The sequence below is a fragment of the Mustela nigripes genome, chromosome 1, assembly GCF_022355385.1.
Source record: "Mustela nigripes isolate SB6536 chromosome 1, MUSNIG.SB6536, whole genome shotgun sequence".
NCBI classification, from domain to species: domain Eukaryota; kingdom Metazoa; phylum Chordata; class Mammalia; order Carnivora; family Mustelidae; genus Mustela; species Mustela nigripes.
In genome coordinates this window covers 95,956,077-95,976,116 of record NC_081557.1, presented here as the reverse complement: position 1 = coordinate 95,976,116, position 20,040 = coordinate 95,956,077, and the positions used below count along the sequence as shown (strand labels likewise).

The following is a 20,040-nucleotide window of genomic DNA, read 5'->3' as shown; positions in this document are numbered from 1 at the left end:
TTCCCCAGGTGCCTCACTAAAGATCATCTGGCCCTGCATGTCACTGAGGAGGGGCGTTGAAATCTCAAGTGGTGACATGATCTGAATAGGCTCTCATGACCTGCTAGAAAAATCCAGCTGGAAACCAGGCTGCCTCATTCCTGAACCTGTTGTCTTTCTACTCCAGGGTTCCTGCTCCGCTGTCTGCCGGAACCTCAGCTCCAGCCCTGTCTCCATTTTAGCCTCATTGCAGTGAAAACAGAGCTCCTGGCTTCTGTCCACAGTGGCCCATGAAGGGAAGAAAGGGGAACTGAGGGTATGTGAACAGGCGGCACTGAGACCCAACCTGAATCTCTCTCCCTTGTTCACACAAACCCAAGCCAGCAGAGGAAAGCCATAGTGAGGTCACTGCATTCCTGGTGGATAAAGAGCATCTCTGTCCACTCTTGCCAGGCCTCTCGCTCCGGGCTGACTCAGGCTGGCAGGGTCCAACTGAACATTCTCTCTGTGCTGAAAAACGAGCATTCTCAGAATCTCAGGACACACACAGCCAGGAAAAAAGTAAGTACGCGCAGACCCGCAGAGACATGCATGCACACACACACTCAAGTACTCCCACTGGGAGGAGCAAGTACTGAAGAATAAGCATACCTGACTTAAATCCCAGCTGTATCTCCAGAAAAAGAAGATTCTAGAAGTGCTTGAATTTACCAGGAGCAGTTCCAGGGCCTGCTAATCTCAAATCTCCTCCATTTCCTTCTCTGAAAAATGGGAATAACAATACCTACCTTGAATGATCATTATTAGAATTCGAGAAAAATGTAAACCCCCTAACCTAGTGTGTGTATCAATAAAATGTCATTTTGCTATGCTAATTCCTCACTGTTCACAATCACCTCTCCTTTCTTGGATTATTTGATTACTATCCAGAGGCGTGGGTATATCCCACTCCAGAGCAGCACTGACCAACATGATAGGAGAAGGCTGCCATCAAGAGGCATGTGACCTAATATGGGCCAGTTGCAGGCTCTTCTCTACTAAGAGAAATGGGACCAAGAGAGAAATGAAGCCTCCCAGGTGGCCAGGACCACAGCAAGCAAACTCAAGGATTGTGGGCGGCCATGTTGTACAGTATTTATGCGGAGTGCAAGAAGCAGGTGTGCAGGTCCAAGAGGAGACTTGGAGAGACACGCAGAGAGACACAGAGGTGTCTCATAGGCCGAAGCTATGTTCCTTTCTCTGGCTGCCACAAGGCAACTCTACAGCCTAACATTTTCCTTAAGCTAGCTTGAGTTGGTTTCTGTTACTTGCAACCTCATTAGTCCTCATTAGAGAATGACTGTGATGATCGTTCGCACATAAAGATAGATTTTATCTTGGACTTCTGTTTCCCCAAAGCTACTGAAGAATGTGGCATTAAAACCATAGTGATGCCCACAACCCCGGGGCAATGGGCAAACCGTAGTAGAGGCCACTGGCATCAAATATGAGGAAGAAGGTTGCTTGGGAGTGAAGATAGAGATGCCTGTCTCTCTTCTTTCTACCTAAAGTCGTTTTTGGAACATACAGGGCTTATTGGAACGTGCATAGCCCTTTAGAGCTCTGCCATTTACCTTGGGAAAATAGCCTAAGGTTCAGAAACTTTCAAATAATAATCTTACTGTGAACAATTGTGTATAAAGCACCAAACACAAAGTGGAGTGCTCTGTGAGTGGTAGCTCTTACTGTTAAGCACCACCCCCCATTTGTAACTAGCATCCCAGAACACGTCCCCAGAGTTCCTTTAATCCTTACCACTCTCAAATATAAGCAAAGGGACCCTTGTTAAACAGGAGAGTCACCTTTCTTTCTTTTTCTTCCTAGACTGAAAGTTCTGGAAGAGACCCTCCAGCCTTTGGAGGCCCTCACTGGCTCTACCTAAAACACCCTTGGCTAGTTCTGTCCTCTATCTCTGGGCAACCACATTTACTGGTTGTCAGCATTTTATAAGGTACCCTAGGATGATATGGAAATACACCAAAAATAGAACACACGGTCCCTCCTATTCTCAAAAAAAGTGGTAAGAAATGATATTTTTGTAAAGTAACGTAAGCACAGTGAATGCAGCACAAGTGAAATATCTGCATATCAGAAAGGTGCTGAGGAGGGTGAGAGAGAATTAACCAAGGTTTGGGGACAAGGGATGCAAGAGCTCAGAATGATGGCAAGGGAGAAACAGAAGTTCAGAACTTGTAAATCGGTTTTGCAAGAGAGAATACAGTGAAACAATGAGAAGCTTGAGACAGAGGGTGAGCACGTAGGCTGATGATACAGGTTTTCATGTCATCTGAGTACTAAAATCATGTGAAGAAATGAATTCATAGCATAGTGGTTTTCAAACTTGGCTGCATGTTAGAACCCCCTGGGAGCTTTAAAAATACTGAAGGATGCCAAGTCCCACTCCCAGAGAATCTGATTTCATTGGTCCAGGGCACTGCCTGGGAATCAAGATCTTTAAGAGCCCCCCAGATGATTCTCGTGTGCAACCAAGTTTGGGAACCACCATCACCCTACAGAGGGAGGACAAATGGGGTGGGAGCAGGCAGCTGTTGTACATTTTCTCTGCTGATGAGGATGAGCAGGGTGTGAAAAGTTAAGAGGTTTGGGGTTAGGGATGAAGGCGATATTCTTCATACTAAGTGACCCATCTTTTCCCTCGAGTCTGACTTCACTCCTACAAGTGACCCAAGTTTAGGCATCCTCCCATTCACTCCTGTTGCCACAGTGCTCAGACCCCCCAGGCTGATTCTCACCCGGTCAATGCCTGAAGGAAAGTGTCCAGGGCCTGTGGCCTGATAGACCATTCATTGTGAGCAAAGGGAGGTCAAGCCCAGCTGAGTGGGCGGTGCTAGCCTCTGTTGGCTCTCAGCACAAAGAGTGTTGGTAACGGCACATTTCCAAAGTTCTGATTCCGCTCTTTCCTCACTGATGCTGTTTCTGCTGACCAGTAACTTGGCACACAGCAAGAGAGGGGGTGGGCAAGAAGCAGCAGCAATGAGAGTCATTTCAAGCCCAAGGGAGCTCTGGAAATCTGTCTAACTCTAACTCTTTCCAAAGTCTGATGAGCAAACCAAGTGAGCTATAATCCTTGCACTTTGTGTTTACGTTTAGACTTTGGTTAATCTGTACTAAGTACTGGCTATGTGTAAAGTACTCTGTGCTACAGCAAACTGAGACCAGGGAGGTATGGTCCTTTGCACTGTGGAGGATACAATTTGAAGTGACCGAGGGGCTCATGACTACCTCTCACACGTGCGAGTGCACACACACACACACACACACACACACACACTCTCTCTCTCTCTCCCTCTTAACTATAAACCGTGCAGCCATTTTATATGACATGGCCCGTCGTGCTCTCTTGGATAGAGTTGATGGGGTGAAGATTGAGCCCCTGATCCAAACAGGACCTCTCAGAGGCTTTCTCCACAAATTAGAAAGGACAGCTCACGTTCCCCAGATGGCTGGACAAGTGACTGAGGAGCGACAAGCGGCCATGTTTCCTGCTGGGGGATCAAGAAGCAGAGAAGGATGAATCGCACAAGATGACCAGGGATAACCATCTCCCATCTGGCACCAGCGCCCACCCGAGACCCAAATGCATATCTGCCCCATCCTAAAAGAGATGTATATAACTTTCCTTATAATTCTAAACCATTGTTTAAAAAGCTAAGCTGTCTTGAGTTTATTTCTGTTATTTGGAAATAATAATAAAAACTTACATGAATATAGTATTTACAATGTGCTGAATACTGTTCTAAGTACTCTACATATATTAGCTCATTTAATTTTCCCAGTACTCTTCTGAGTTAGGTACTGTTATGATCTCCAGTTTATGCGTGAGGAAAGGGAAGGCACAGAGTGACTGAGCTGCCTAAGATTATGCAGACCAAATTGTATAAAATGGATGCGTAGTCCAATTTTATTTACGACCCCCTATGCAAACAAGACAAGACACTTAGGACACAGTTAATATCAACAGGAGACACAGGACTGTGTCTGAATGGCCACAGTTTAAAAAGGGCACCAGCAGCCAGAGTAGGCCAGGCAAGCTTCCTAGAAAGGCAGAACAGAATGGAAAGCCTTTCCCCATCAAGACAACAACTCGCCAACTGAGTAGAGTTGGAAGTGAACCTGGCATGGACAAGAGGGGCCCAGAGGCCATTAGCCGGTCTTGGGATCCACACCGAGGATGTCAGGTGTGACGGAGACCCAGGGGCTTGTACCTGGGAGATGCTCAATGACAGTGGCCTTCAAGAATGTCCTCCTCTGCTGGAAGAACTGATGGAGTCAGGCAGCCGAGGGGGAGGCTCCGGCAGCCTCTCCAGTAGGAGGCCATGAGGGCAGCAAGAATGGAGAAGACTCTGGTCCCTGTTTCAGCTTCTTTTCCAGAAATGCTCTGGCTTGCCTCACTCTTTGTTTCTTTGTTTCTTCACTCTTTCTGCCTAAAGCGTCTGCAGTCCAATGTAGGGCACTCTGTAGTTCGGTCCGTCAGTCAGTTGGTCATGAGGATGGAACCCCTGTGAGCATGGTACTGAATTCCAGTTACAAAGGTGAAGGGGCTAAACCCTACCCTGGGCAAGCCAGCCCGCCTGCAGCTTCTGAACTACATCCAATCGCATGGCTGTGTCCCCAGCCTGCTTCCAGAAAAACATTCAATCTGAGAAATACAGAAAGGGACAAAAACCCATGATGCTTCAAAACCCTTTTCTGTGGTTTTTGCATAATGTGAACCTTCACGTGCTCAGGAGGCAAAAGATAGGGGGGAGACAAGATCCATGACTGAGCCTAAAGCATTAAAGTAAAAAATGGATTTCAATAAAACATGATATAGAAACAAGAAATAACTGTAAATGGAATTGAAAGCAAATGACATAAAACTTCAGCACAAGGCTGCTCATTGCAATTCTGGAAACTTTTCTTCTCGCAGCTGCACTGCCATCAGTATTCAGGGTATTTTTCTTTCCATCTCTGCGGATTTATCACGTGAAGTGACGTATGACAGCTCTCAGGTCTCACATAGCTTCTACAGAGGCCTCTAAACTTCCGGGGACTGGGGCAGACAAGTGTCCAAACTTCCCCAGGGATATTAAAGGGGAGGCCAGGGCCAGCTTTGAGGAAAGGACCTTTCCTGCCTATTTTTGAGGGAGCAGAAGGTTGAGGATAGGAGAGACAGGAAGGGACCCCAATCTTCTGCTCCATCAATAAGAAAGTATGACACCCTCTCAGATCTCCTCTCCAAGGTGCCTCTTTTCCCATATGCAAAACAGAAGCCATGGTCCCAGCCCAGAGAAAGCTCTTGGGTAGAGGGGAGCTGAGGGGATGGCCCAGGAGACATTAGCTCCACAGTCATTGGGTCGTAAGGACAGGCAGGGAGCATGTCTCCAATGGCACAAGACTCCTAGAACTCTGCTGATGCAACATGTGCTGTCCCTAACCAGAATGAATTGCACAGAATATGAAAATCGGAAGCCATGGGACTTGACACGATGTTCAGCTCCATAAATTTTCCTAATATGATCTTCAAGTCCTAGTTGGACATCTTGATCATCATCTGGAACACTGTGTCGTTGCAGCCCTCAGATATCAGCCAGTTGGTGCCAGGCCACTAGCCGCCTCACTTCTGATAATCTCGGTTGAAGGGGGCTCGAGTCAGATGATCTGTAAAAATCTCTCACCACACCCAGAGTCTGTGGCTGCAGCTTGGAATTCATATTAAATGTTGCCTCCTGAAGTCATTGCATAGTATAAAGATTCCTGTTTTGGGGGAGTCTTACATGTGTTACCTTCTCCCATCCTCGTCCTAAAGCCAGGAGGCAGACATTATCACTCCTATTTTGCATAGGAGGAAATCGGGGCTCAGAGAAGTGAGGGGAGCCAGTCTGATGAGAAGGTGCACTGATTACAAGCATGGACTATGTTCATGAACCTGACTTCAGATCTCACTTCTGCTTCCAGCAGCAGATCCTTGTACAGGTGACTTAACCTCTATAAGAAATAATGGGATGGGACCGGACTCTAAGCGCCTGGCACATAACAAGCACTTGGTAAATGGTAGCTCTTGGAGCTTGTGCTTATTCTTATAGTAAGAAAATTGCCCAAGATCATATAATTAACCAGGAAGCTGAAGTGGAACTTGAGCTTAGTCCCTCCATCTACAAAATCTGTGCCCCTTCCATAAGCGGACACCCCTTTTAAGTGTGTGCAGCCAGCAATAAAGATAGCCATTTATTGATCATCAACAAGTGCTAACTACTGGAGTGAGTGTTTACACTGATTGCCCTCAGCCTTCTCAACATCTGAGGCAGGTGCTGTTCCTCCCATTTTACGGATGTGGAGACGGACAGAGAGCCTCCATATTGCATATTGTACGTGGCAGGGCCAGAATTTGATCCCCAAATTCTCTGACACCAGTTAAACTGTGCACCTCTGCACCCAACGTGCTACTACATTCTGGAAATAATTAGAAGGGACATCATCAAGGATTCATCATGCATGGGGTGTTCCTAAGTGGGGTGGAAGCCAACCTGAAGGGAGAGACTATAGTAGCTTTGCCAGATTGGGATTGGCAGTTTTGTGGGAGCATTGCCCATTTTAGAAGCCAGCTTGCTCCTTGGAGTCCCCCCAATTCCCTCAGCCCCTCCATCAACTTGTCACTGCATTGACAGGGATGGTGGACACGTGCTTGCCTTTCAGAGACCAAGGTCTATGCTAGATCAGTGATTGATTTCTCCCATCTCCCATCTCAATCTGTGCCCATTTGAGAATGAAGAGATACATTATGAGTCTTAACAAGAGAGATTGCTCAACCAGGAGCCTGGCGGTAAGGGCTGGGTAGAGCAGGGGAGACGAGAAGTGAGACTTCCCACCTTCCCACAGGGGAATGTGGCTGCATGTGGTTTGATATTATATTCCAAATCCAGCCTTCAGTCACTCACACAGGGACCTGCTTCTCCCTTTGAGGAGCCACCTGCTGTCAGCGATGCTGTGCTGAGAAGTGAGCCCTGCCCCCTCTGCCAACTTACTGAAGACAGTGACATCCAGATGCCCAGCCCAGGAGGCCCAGAAGACCCCCAGGTATGGCTGAGGCTCAGTTCCTGCCAATGCCATGGACATGTGGGCTTAGAGCAGCCCTCGAGCTTGGAAATGAGAAATGCTGCCCTAGGTCAAAAGAAGCGCTTTTGAAGTCTCCGCTTTCATCTCCTGGTGCTCCCCCAACCAGAAGTGACAGGGAGGAATAAAATGCAATTTATTCACCAGCCCTGGAGGTTCATTTCCAAGCACAATAGCCACACCAGGCAGCGGGCCTTCCCCAGACAAGACGAAAGAGAAGAAAGGAAAACCAAAGAAAAAAGAAAAGCATCTGAGGAGAATCAGGCCATTAGAGGAGAGCTTTATAGGATGTCCTGCTGGGCCACAAAGGAAGCCAGGGACTCTGTTGGGTGCCCGAGGCACCTCTGTCCAGGCCTGTCTGGCATATGAAAATGGCACCCTTGGGAACAATAGCTCTTAAGTGATATTAGAAATAAGGCAAAGGTAAGAAGTAAGGCCACAGGTAGGAATAAGGACCCTGGTTAGGAATAAGACCACAGACACTGGACCTCGAAAGAATCAGGGCAGCCCCAGGGCAGGCCCTCATCTCACCTGAGGCAGCAGGAGAATTGGGGCAGAAGGACATGGGCATTTTGGGGCCACTTCTCATGAGGCTGGGAGGTTCTTCTGGAGTCTCTCTCAAGGCGACTCAAGGAGAATAGTCACTTCCCCTCTCTGAGCCTTTGCTCCTTTGTGAAGAAGAGGAAATATCTACTTCATCCTATTGGTTTAGGACAAAAGGGAAGAACACATGGACAAAATAACCAAAGTGGTACCATTCAAAGGACATTCAATGAAGCCTTCCCTAATTCATCCAGACACTCAGTCATGACCTCATATTATCATCATGTCTGTTAGAGCATCGATCACACTGGGAAGATGGACACCACACTCATATTTTGGCCAAACACCAAATGTGAAAATCAGTATGGGGCCAAAGCCGCATATCACCATTGTAAAAGTGACCTTCCAGAACTCAGAAATAAATCTGAAATAGCATACCAACTCATTATTATTACAATTGTTTAATTAAAATTGTTAGTGGTTAAATTTCAGAAGTTGGGTGTCAGAACGATCAGCTGTACGATCCCAGTGTAGGCATGGGAACTCTGATGAATGCTGATTTCTAGTAGCAATCAGTAGGAGACTGGGGTATTTTGGATGTGCTTTGGTTGTTCCCAGTACTTTTTTTTCTTTCCTATGCTTGTTTTTGTTGTATCTTGACAGAGGAAGGTTTATCATGGATATTGTTGCACATGATTCTTGAGGTTTTTCTCTTCACAAAATCCTGCAAATGACATACTACTCTGAATTCAACCTCTAAAATGGGAAGAATTTGCAAATAGGAAAGACTCATGATCTAAAGTGGTATTTACAAATGGAACAGTAAATTCAGATTTTAATGGTTATTTTGTTTAGTGTTATGAATGCTAATACACCAAACAATTCTGCAAAAGAGAAGAATTATGATATAATCTAATCTCTATCTTCAGCTTGTATTATTATTTAAATTTTTACAAATATTTCTATGTTCAGAAAAGATATAAAATTATTCCCGAAGTTATCTAGCCAACACACTTTCTATCTCCTTTTTACTGTTGAAAGTTCTGAATAATGTTTTTGCACATGGAAATCAACACCTTTCAAAATGAGCATAAATTGTTGCACCATTTTAATCTTTCAGTAATGAATATAGATTTATTCCTGAACGGACATTGTTAGAATTTCAACATATCAAACATAGGATTTTTTTTTCCACTTTGATTCTCATATGTTTGATTACCTCTATACCTGTATTTCAAAGAGAATGTTTAAATAAAAACAAACCTTAATGGAATACTCCATATTATCGATATTGCTATGCTGATTTTATTTGTTAGTAACCTATGTGATTAGTTATACAAAAGTCTTAGAGTGTCAGAAATGAGTGGACATTGAACTCCCAGGCTTCCAAAGACCTGGGCCTAACTCAGACCCACATAGCAGACTGTGACCAGGACCCAACCTCAGTGCCTGGTGCTGTCTGAGGCAGTGGCACTACAAGGTCCCTCCTGGCATTCTCTCTGTGGAGAGGGTGTCCAGGGACACAGTGCTCTTCCATTCTCCTCGTGTCCTCTGTCTTGGACCAGAGCTTCATTCAACTTCTTCGCATATGATTGTTGGCCACTGCTCCCCGCCCCCCACACCAGACTGCAGCAACATTTATGATGTCTTTAATAATGTCAAAGGCCTCTATGCTCCCTAATTGCCTTCTTTTTACTCTGTGCTTCCTCCCCCACTTCCTGGAACATACCCTGAATGACAGGAGAGCTTGCATTGTAACATCACTGCAGTACCACGGCCATCGCCATCTCTGGACACCTTTGGTTCACCATTAAGTTTGACTGTTGTTCACAGGGACACAAAATAACAGGCTGGAAGAACATCAAAACCAAGTACACAGCACACATGGCAGCTCATTAGCTGAGGGTATTTGCAGTGATCAGCCGAGATGCACAGAAAGGTCTTGAGAAGTTTTCATTAGTTGAGAGCCTGTGAGAACTTTCATAATATAAAACATGTATTTAACAGCTGAGTACCGCAGTGCTACTATGTAAAAATATGGTAGGGAGCATTAAACAAGCAATGCTTCTCTGGTTAATTATGTGTTTGCTTATGTCTCCAACAGACTGGAAACTTTTTGAGCAGAGGGCCAAGCCTCTCTATCTTTATATGCCCAGCTTTTAAAGTAGAACCTGCTATATCACAACAGCTTCATCAACACAAGATGAATGATTGAATGAACAAGTAAGGAAATTGTCAAAGGGAAACACAGTTCTCCCCCTCCAGCCCCCTAGGCACCGGCTCCCACTTCTGCCCTGGAGATCCAGCTGCCTGGTTGGTGGGTCAGGAGCGCTGAAGACTGCAGGGACGCAGGGTTGAATGAGTGTGGCTGGACACAGAAAGGAAGGAATAGGATGCTGACCCTCTCATCCCGTTCAGAGGGGAGGGAGAGTGACAGCAGCCTCTTCCTGGCTGACTCTGACTATTTATAGTTGATCTTAGCCAAAAGGCCGAGAAGTGATGTTTCTGACTATTTAAAGTAGCTCAGCCTCAGTCTGGGAGACCAGCGCCCTTCCTCCCACCAGCTCCCGGCAAGAGCCCCTATATCTCCTTGCCATTGGTTCGTATTGAGCACTGGACTGGGCTGGGCTCTGAGTCCCTGGGACCATGCAAGTAGCAGGCACCACACCGAGCACTGGGGGTGCAAGAGGGCAGGACGTATGGCCTTTCCTGATGGTTCATAGCGAGCGGACACAGCGGTGCCAGCCATGCTCTCCCCCTCACCACCGACTCTACCTCTCCCAGCTGTGCTATCTTCCCGCTCTCCTCTCCGTCTCTCAGCGGACTCTCCTGGACCCTCCTATAGTTAACTCTCTAAGGCTCATTAACTACGAAATCCCCAACTTTACCACCAGACCAATTCAGAGGAGTTAGTTTTCGGCTACAGTTATTCTTCCTTTTGAGTATTAATTTCCTGGAACACTTGCCCTATTAATCACTTTAACAATGAAATTAAGACAATTATTTTAATGAGATAATGGGTGATAAAGAGTGGGCGATACACATTTATTACACTGTAGGCCAGAATGTCTTGATAAAAGTCAGCCTTGTCAATAATATATTAGGTGGGCATGTGCTTCAGGAGGGTCAGGCTGAGGACTGTTCTGTCTCACTGGTTTAAAGATGCCTGTTTCTGTCAGTGTTGCTGCCTCTGTGCTTTCAGGTCCCATAAAGCGGAGTGCCAGTCACTGAGAGTGACGGACTATTATTTCCCTCTGGAATCCAGCGGCAGCTCCGGAGGCTGCTGCCCAGGGGGCTGGCTCCAGCCCTTCCCTCTGGAAAAAAGCCTTTCTTCCCTACTGCCTTCCTGATCTTCTCTGCATTCCCTTCTTCCTCTCCTTCAGCTTCCGCTCTCCCTTTCTTCCTGCCCCTTCCCTTCTCTCCTGACCTGTCCTCTTGTTCTTAGCCCCATCTAGCCAGGGAGGACCACAGTATGTTTTTCGTTTCATACCTTGCCTTGTTGTAGTCATGCTGTTTTTAATCTGTGCCAAGATGCCTCTCTAAAGTCTTGGACATCTCCCACTTGTCCTAGTTTATTCTCTTCCTATTTATAAAGGAGTTATTGGGGTCACTAAACTCAGGGACCAGGGGGCATGCTAGGTTGTGGTGAGCAGAGCTGCCACAGAACCCAGTGATCCTGGCCTCCATCACCTCTTGCGTCAGTCGTGAGTGACCAAACTAGGAGCATCTCTCACTTCCTTGCCTCACCCAGCCCACCAACATTCAGTCCTCTCAGCGGGAATTCATGCAGAAATTTTTGTGTCGAGGAGAGACCCAGTCCTTTGGCTTAGGAGAAGTGGATCCAAGGAGAAGTGGTTCCATCCATTCCACTCTTGAGCACATCCTCAAAAGAACTGAAAGCAGGGGACCAAACAGATACTTGCACTCCCATGTCAAGAGCAGTTTGATTCACAATCACCAAAAGGTGGAAACAGCCCAAGTCTCCATCCGGGTGGGTGAAGTGTGGTATATGCATATGACGGGGTGTTATTCAACCAGAAAAGAAATGAAGGTCTGATACATGCTATGGACATAGATGAGCCTTGGAGACATTACGCTGAATGAAATAATTCAGACACAAAAAAACGACTATCATATGATTCCACTTATACAAGGTGCCTACAATCGGCAAATTCATAGAGACAGAAAGGAGACTAGAGTTTACTAGGTCTGGAAAGGGAGTAATGAGATTTAAGTCTTAATGGATACAGAGTTACTAGTTGGGACGGTGAAAAAGTTCTGGAAATGAATAGTTGTAATGGTTGTACAACATTGTGAATGGATTTCATGCCACTGAATTAAATGTACACTTAAAAATTGTTCAAAGTAAGAAATATCTGGGTGGCTCAGTTGGCTAGGTGTCCGACTCTTGATCTTGGCTCAGGTCATGATCTCAGGGTTGTATGACTGAGTCCCATGTCAGGCTCCACACTAGGTGTGGAACCTGCTTAAGATTCCCCCTCCCTCTCCTTCTGCCCCCTCCAAATTTGCTCTCTCTCTTAAAACACACACACACACACACACACACAAGACAAACTGTTACAAGTAAAATTTGATGTTATTATTTATTTTGCTACAATTACAGAGTGTGGGGAGGGGGAGGGAAGCAGAAAGAGAAAGGAAATTTAAAAAGTAGTTCCTAGGTATTTTAACCTTCTTGATTATGGAGTGTACCACATATTCAGAAAAGTGTACAAAAGAGGTGCGTGCATCTTGATGATTTATCACAAAGCCATCTTTGCATGGGTCAAGAAATGGAGTGTGCCCAGCCCCCTAGACATCCTGATTCGCCCCCACCCCAGTACCTTCTCCCTCTAACCCCCACTTCTGAAAGATCACCACTCTCTTGACTTTTGTAGTAATCATTCCTTTGTTTTGTTTTAGGGTTTTCCTGTCTCCACATCCAACTGTAAGTATTACTTTATGTTTGCCAGTTTTTTTAACTTCACATGAAAAAAATCATGTGGGCTTTTGTATTGTGGTTTCTTATACGCTCACGTTATCTTATACATGTATCTGAGATTCATACATGCCTTTGGGTATAGCTGCAGTTTATTTTTGTTGCCCTATAGTGGTCCATGCTGTGGATATTAGGCAATATATGTATCTGTGCTGTCGACGGGCACGCGGCCAGTTTCTGTTTTGGGGCTATTGTGCTCTGAACATTCTTGAACACGACTGCTCATAAGTGAGAGTTTATAACGAGGTGGGAGTTCACAGGACACAAGCTATTTGAATTTAGGAGATGATGCCAAACTGTCTCCTATAGTGGTTATATCAATTTCTGTATCTACCAATAATGAATGAGAGGGAACTATATTTAGAGCGCTTGTTTATATCCCAGGAACTATGGGGAGAAAGGAAGGAAAGCACCCATCAAGAGAATCAATACTAAGGTAGACACTGTCAGTGTTTATCCAGATGCCCAGGAATCCTTCCTACCATTTACATGCACCCTTCCCCCAACTCCTATGATTTTTTCCCTCCCTGACTCTCCCTGAGGCCAGCCTTGCGGCTGTGTGCCCACCGGTGCAGACCGCTGTCAGTGCCCGGCAGGTCAGCAACCCCCACACCCATCTCCTGCCCCATGCTGACCCTATGGCCCATAAGGGGGCTTGTACTTAGCTCTTGTTCCAGTCCTGACCAATTCTGAGGCATCATTTACACCTCAGAGTTGATCCACAGGACCAGACTGAAGCCACTGGCCAGGAACTCTGTCTGAAATCACACAGTCGATGACTTTTCTGCCTTCCTTGTCCTGCTCCCTTCACTTCCTTCCCTTTCTCCTGAGAGTCTTCCCATAATAAGTCACTTGCAAGATAATCTTTGTCTCAGGATCTGCTTCTGAGCCATCCAGACCTAGGAAAACCCAAGTGTGTTATTTCAGAAAAAACCTTCCCTTCTGTGAGCCTCTGCTCCCTCCTCTCTATTAGAAAAGAGTTGAGTTACTGATTCCAAAGACGCAAAGTTCCACAGTGGTATAAAATTATGATGATGTGGGGAACACCCCCGAGCAAACATGATCACTGAGAAAGAGTAAGTCCAACCGAGATCCCAGCTTCTCAGAAAGACCTCTCAGACTTCCTCCCCTCAGTGTCCTCCCCTCAGTCCCTGCATCCTCGTGGAGGCCCCCAGACCCAAGTGTGTCCATGAGCACATGCACGGGGGTGCTGACTCGGGGATGAGAGGTGTTAAGCAGACCAGTATTGTAAGGAAAAAATGGAAGCCGTCTCAGGGAAGCGGACGGGGAAAGAATGAGAGTTTGACACACTGGTGTGTGTGGCCGATGTGAGCTATTATGCCATAAAGGCAGTCTGCGATGCTGACTCCAGCTGTTGTGAGGACAATGGGCACTTTCTGGGTCCTCTGCTGTGCCCTGAATGCCATTTGCATAGCAAATTCATGGATCAAGCACTTTCACACAGCCGGTCTCTCATCCCCACAACAGCCTCCTGAGGTGCTGTGTCTGTGCCTTTCAAACTCAGGAAAAAAACTAAGATCAGAAAGGTTAAGAGACTCACCCAAGGCCACAAAGCCAGTACGTGAAAGAGTTGAGTCTGATACCTGAGCCTCATGACTCTAGGTCCCAGAGAAAAAGAGAAGAGGTAGGAAGAGGTACTGAGCAGAGCAGAAGTTAACATTTATTGAGAGTTTACTGACAGGCCCAGTGCCTCTATGACCTCACTTAGGCCCTGCAAGATGGGTTCCCTTCTCATAGCTGCTTTATAAACAGGGGGTGTAAAAGGCTTAGTCACTTGAAGCCACATGGCTGGCCAGTGGATGAGGAGGGATTCACACTGAGCTAAATAAGCATGCCCACCGTGAACCGGAGCAGAGAGATTTACAAGAGTGCCTGAGGCCCAGAACACAAGATTTAGGTTTGGGGCAAAAGCAAATGGATACCGTGGTGTAAATTTCAGTGGCTTTGCAGATGGCACTTTCAACCCAAAGCCAAAGATGCTTATGTGGGACTCAGAAAATACCTCCCCCCGCAACACACACATGTGTGGGGTCCTGGGAAACTGAAAGACAGAAATACTTCTCTGCTTGAGCCAGAAAAATGTGTAATAGGGAGTGAGAGAAGGAGGGGTTTGGTCTTCCTTGGCAGCGGGGGAGGGTACAGAAGTCCCCTGTCTCCAACAGGACTTCTGTGGCACCACCCTGGCAAGGGGGTCAGAGCACAGGCCTGTGCTGGCTGGGGGTGGGGGAGTGGGACCACAGTCTCTCCCGTGGTGTTTAGCTGGAGTAGAATAGTTATTGTCTAAAAGTGTTCTCTCTTGCTAGACTGTTCTTTTCCTGGTTCTCTGGCTAGAAGGAACAGATCTTTATTGGGGCTACTTTGCCCTCTTCTTTGGTTCTTTCCAGCTTGCTAACATATTCACATGCAAGCCTAGAGAACTCGCCTCCATGTTGTCCCTCAGATCCCAAGGCCCCTACCTATCTGCCTTCTTCTCTCTACCTTTCAGAGCCTTCTCATGTTCGTTTTACACATACTGTGCCAAGTTTTGGTTGCATTTGATGGGCAGAATAGGGAAAAGTATGCTTACTCTACCTTCCCAGAGGCAGAAGGCCCTAATATCTTTTAAGGTCATTGGTCCTTATACACACTTAGAGAGAATGCATTAGCCTGCTTGGGCTTTTTTCCTCTTCCTTAGCTAGTCTCATGAGATGCCCCCATAGGTCCTCTGGTGTGAGCTGAGGGAGGAGCTCTGAGGTAAGCAGAGGGTGCCATGGGAGTCTGGATTACGATTTAGGAGCTTTCTTGCTCCCTGACCCTGCTTGCCCTCAGTCCCCGACACACCACTTCCCTCTTCCCATGGATTGCTGCTGGGCCTGCCCGACCTCATGACAGACAAGCTCACAGAGGTCTGCCGCAGCCACACCAGCCCCTGCTGGCCCGTGGTCAGGCATTCCATTTCTGAAGACCTCACATCACACCGAGAGGTCTATGCTGCAGATGGCCGGGTCTTGCTTCCAAAGCCCAGGGGCCTGAATTGTGATTCTGCCCTGAGACTTGCCACGAACCCCATGTGGCATCTTTTCCTGTCGCTGACACCTCCACCATGTGTGGCCCCCGTGGCAGGCTGCTCGCCCAACAGGCCACACCTGCTGCAGAGCCCTTTTCCTGCTCTGGGCCACTTGAAGCTGGCAGCCTTTTGTGTAGCCTGGCATGTAGGCCAGAGCAGTGGCTCTTGGTTTGGAGTATGTTGCTTCCAGATTCCAAGGATTCCAGATTCCAAGACAACCCAAGGATTCTCACCAGGTGTTCTGCTTCCATCATTATAGCAGGAGTTCCAAGATTTAATCATTTGTCTTTTACTTTGTGACCCTAAAACTTTAATGGATTTGGCAGGTCCCTGGGTCTTCCCAGGTTTATCTCTCACCCTCTGGGGCCCATGTGTTATGCCAAGACCTCCAGGGATTCTTCAGGAAGGTCATGACATTAGCCAAAACTGTTCTGTGTTGCTGAGCAGACCTTAAAGCGGCTCACGGTGGGGGGTTGACTGCTGGCCCTATTCCCTGTAGATGGGCCCTAGTTGTGTCTTAAAAGGGGATTACAGGCAGCCCGGTGCTATTTCTACCACCTATGTGTAACTCCTTGGTCCTCAGGACAGAAATCCCTCACAATGGCATGTTTCCAATTAGCTGGTGAGAAATAGAGGCTTTCAAAGTTCATAAGCAGTGGAGTCAGGCAATCTGAGTGCAGAATGCACCACAGAACCCACCGGGGCAGTCTGGCTCCAGTACGTGTCGGCGAAATGGTAGCTCACTACTATTATCATTTGCTAACTAATCAGATGGCACAATACTGAAATATGACTGGGTATCCGAGCAGGAAGCACTGGTTTTGCTCTTAGACAAGGCACTGTGGGATACAAATGGATCCTGGGTCATGAGGAGGCTGGGACACTTGCTGGTACCAGCTGCAGAGAACAAGGTTCCCTTGCATCTTTTCCCAGGCCGGGAGCCCTGGGTTTAGGGCTCCATCCCCAAAGCTAAAACATGGCCTCTGTGTCCTTCACTCAGGTCTGTATGTTCATTATCTTGGGAAGAAAGAGTTAAGGATCTCTTAGCCTGGGCAGGTGGCAGCCCAGACTTTCAACCCCAGGATGTACAGGGGCTCCTCTCCTGGTCTAGCGCTCTGCCAGGGCCCTTTCTGATAGTGAGTCTGCTCCGGATGAGGGACGGCCCGGCACACACTCACTGTGCCTTTACGAGCTCCAGGCAGGGATCCAGCACCCAGCAAACCTCCAGACAGGGTGTGTTTGTCTCCAGGGGTGGGAGCCCAGCCATCTCTGCGCTCCGCCCACACACCCACTCCTACTTCCCCTGGCCCCGTGCCCATTCTTGCCCACTCCTCCTCTGTCTCACACCCAGAGGCAATTCAGAGGCACAGGCATTTTTTTCCTGAAGGAAACAGCCCCCTCCGTCTGCCGCCTCCCTGGGTCGATAAGAGAGGGGATGCTCAGCCAGGCCCAGAGTCAGCCAAGGAGATGAGATGTGTCTCTCTGTCATGGCCATCATGATGTAACTAGGCTCGGCCTGCCCAGACCTCCTCCCCATTAGGGGAGCTGATAGTGGGACGGCTGGTCTCACAAGGAGCGCCTTGCTGCCTGGGCCCTGACCTGGCATCCAGGCTGACTTCATGAGCAGCAACAATGGCTTATATTTATGGAGAGCTTACTGTTTGCCAAGAATTAAAAAAAGCATTTTATAAACACTGCCTCACATAATCTTCCTAACAATTTGCTGAGGTACATACATACTACCATACTGTCCATTTTATAGAGGGAGGCAACTTAATAATATCAGATACGTAGTGTGCCATGCACTGTTCTAAGCTACCGACCCATCCTCACAACAACCCTAGCAATAGGTGCTACGATAATTTACATTTTATGGATGAAGAGATGGGCACAAAGAGAACAACGTGCTCAAGGTCACATGGCACGTGTCTGCTCTCGAGTTCACCCTCTTTACTACCATGCTGTAGTATTTACTACCATGCTGTACCATTGCTCTCACTGCGCCCGCTGCTGAGATTGCTGGCTACTGTGCAAGGCCTCGCCCACCCACTATCCAAGGGTCAGTGTCTGAACCCTGCTCAGCCCTCTCTATAGCCAGTGCTCCCATTGGGATAAGAAATGTGAACGCACAGCCTCACAGCCTAGAAATCAAGCCAAGTAGCTGGAAAGGAAACACTTTGCTCTTGGGCCTCTCCCAGCGACCCTGCGCTCCTTGCCCCAGGCCCTGTGTAGAGAACAGACGCAAGCAATCGTGCAAGCCAACCCAAGTTCACAAGCCCAGGGTGGAAAGGAAATGTAGCCACAGACGGAAGAGATTGGAATTAGCATCTAAAACCCCTCCCACGGCTGAGAAAGCAACAATCTGGAATATTGTGGGAAGGAAGGCAGAAGTCTTGTCCAGGCTCTAATAGGACTGGAGAGTGCACCTCTGTTGTTTCCCTCAGCCCTGTTCTATGGACTTTGTTATCTGTACTCCCAGCAGACAGCAGGCCTCTGAAGGCATGTCTGGTTCCGTTCACAGGCACCAAGATAGAGTCAGTCTCCCTGCCCGCAGTGGCTGGATGTCACTGTCAGGAACTCTCCGCTATAACTTCGGTTACTGAAATAAATGATTAGGGAGCTTTCTCTCTCCTACTCTGAGCGCTCCATTAAGCAAATGAAATAGAAGCATTCAGACACACTCCCTTTTTCCTTTCCCTCTTGTGATTAACTGCGTAATAAAAATGGTATTACTTGAGCATAAATTTCAAAGAAGCCCATCTAAGTGACAAACCATGCTAAGGATAACAGCAAACAAAGGTCATATATTTTAGGTGACCTCAGTGTCCTGTCTGATCCATCCCTGTTCCTGGTCCGAGCCCCTCTGGGTCTTCTCAGCCACTTCTTCCCCATCCTACTCCACAGTCTCTGTCTTCATCGGAGGCATTGGTGTCTCGTGTCTCTGTTACCTTCAGACTCTCATCTCTTACTGGTTCCCAAGCCAGGCACTGGTTACCACCCTGCAGGAAATTTTAGTGAGGCTTTGCCTGAAACAGCCTTTGTCTAGAAATTACCTTGTGTTCCGATGGCGGGAGGAAACATGGCTTAATTTGCCAGAATACCTGGATATCAGATGTTTTCCTGTCCACCTAGGGTCTTCTGATTACTGCCAAGCCCTCAGCTCTTACTCAGCCTTCCAACTTCTTGAACAGTTCTAGCCTCTGGGCTTGGCACCTTCTTTCACTCTGTTCTTGCTTTCCTGGGCCCTGGCTTCCAGCTTGCCTTGACCTGTGGTCAGTCTCTCATGTCTACCCGGCTCTTTGGGTCCTCACTCTACCCCGCACGAAGTGAGCGTGATATGAGCCAAAGTGAGCTCCCAGCTCCTAGAATCTTTGGAGCAAAATGCTTCCGACAATAGCTCCCTGTTTCTGTAAACATAAACCTCAGGCCCACCAGAGAATCCTCCCTATACTTTGTTCTTAGTTATTGGAGAAGAAGGTGCACACAGAAATACTTAAACATTTAAACATACCCACACAGACTTCCATTCTTGCACACCCAGATTTACATATATGGGTTCACACATGATAACACATATGTAAACATAACTACTTACATATATCCGGAAAGTTTGACACAGAACACACACATACACACACACACACACACACACACACACACACACACTGCATGCACACTTATGCTCATACAATAGTAATTAAAGCCAAATGAGAATTTGCCTCCTATCATATTTATATGTACGTATTCTGTATCTAGCCCAGTGCCAGAAATAAATAAGCATTCAATGAATCCATTTTTAGTAAATGAAAAAGAGGCTCATAAGTGACCTCTTGTGTAACTCACATGAGTAACTAGGCAAACTCACCCAGTTCTCCAAAGCCCGAGTCAGGGTCCCTGGGACTGGGAAATCAAGCTGCTGCCCCACGGAGGACACGAAATTCCAGATGGTATGGCAGCAAAGTGCCCTCACTGACTTTTCCCCTGTCCCTGTTAAGGACCTGGTCTGGGTGGAGCCCAGATGTTCCTCCACACCAAGGCTGGCAGAGAAGCATCTGCCCAGGAAGGCCCTGCCCACTGCTGGGCTCCCTGGTCCTTCGTCCCCTGCTGGGACCCATCCCCAGTTCCTCATGCATCAGGAAATCCTGCTGTGATATTTGCCCAGAGCATTTCCTGTTTTTCTTGATTTCTCAAACTCTATGACAGATTTCTCAGGAGCCATGCCTTGCCTACCAGGCTACCCTCCACCTCCCCGCAATATGTCGACTGCATGGAGCTAGGGAGGCTTCCTCCCCACCAAGAC

At 47.3% G+C, this 20,040-nt stretch overlaps 1 long non-coding RNA gene across 1 annotated transcript in view; it reads left to right on the top strand.

The window, feature by feature from the left end:
- Positions 1-12,622, top strand: part of LOC132013050 (uncharacterized) — a 270,890-nt gene extending 258,268 nt beyond the window's left edge. Inside the window, exons 2-3 of the long non-coding RNA XR_009402860.1 lie at positions 167-540; positions 12,598-12,622. This is a non-coding gene — a long non-coding RNA (uncharacterized LOC132013050). The remainder of the gene's footprint in view (positions 1-166; positions 541-12,597) is intronic.
- Positions 12,623-20,040: the final 7,418 nt, after the last annotated feature.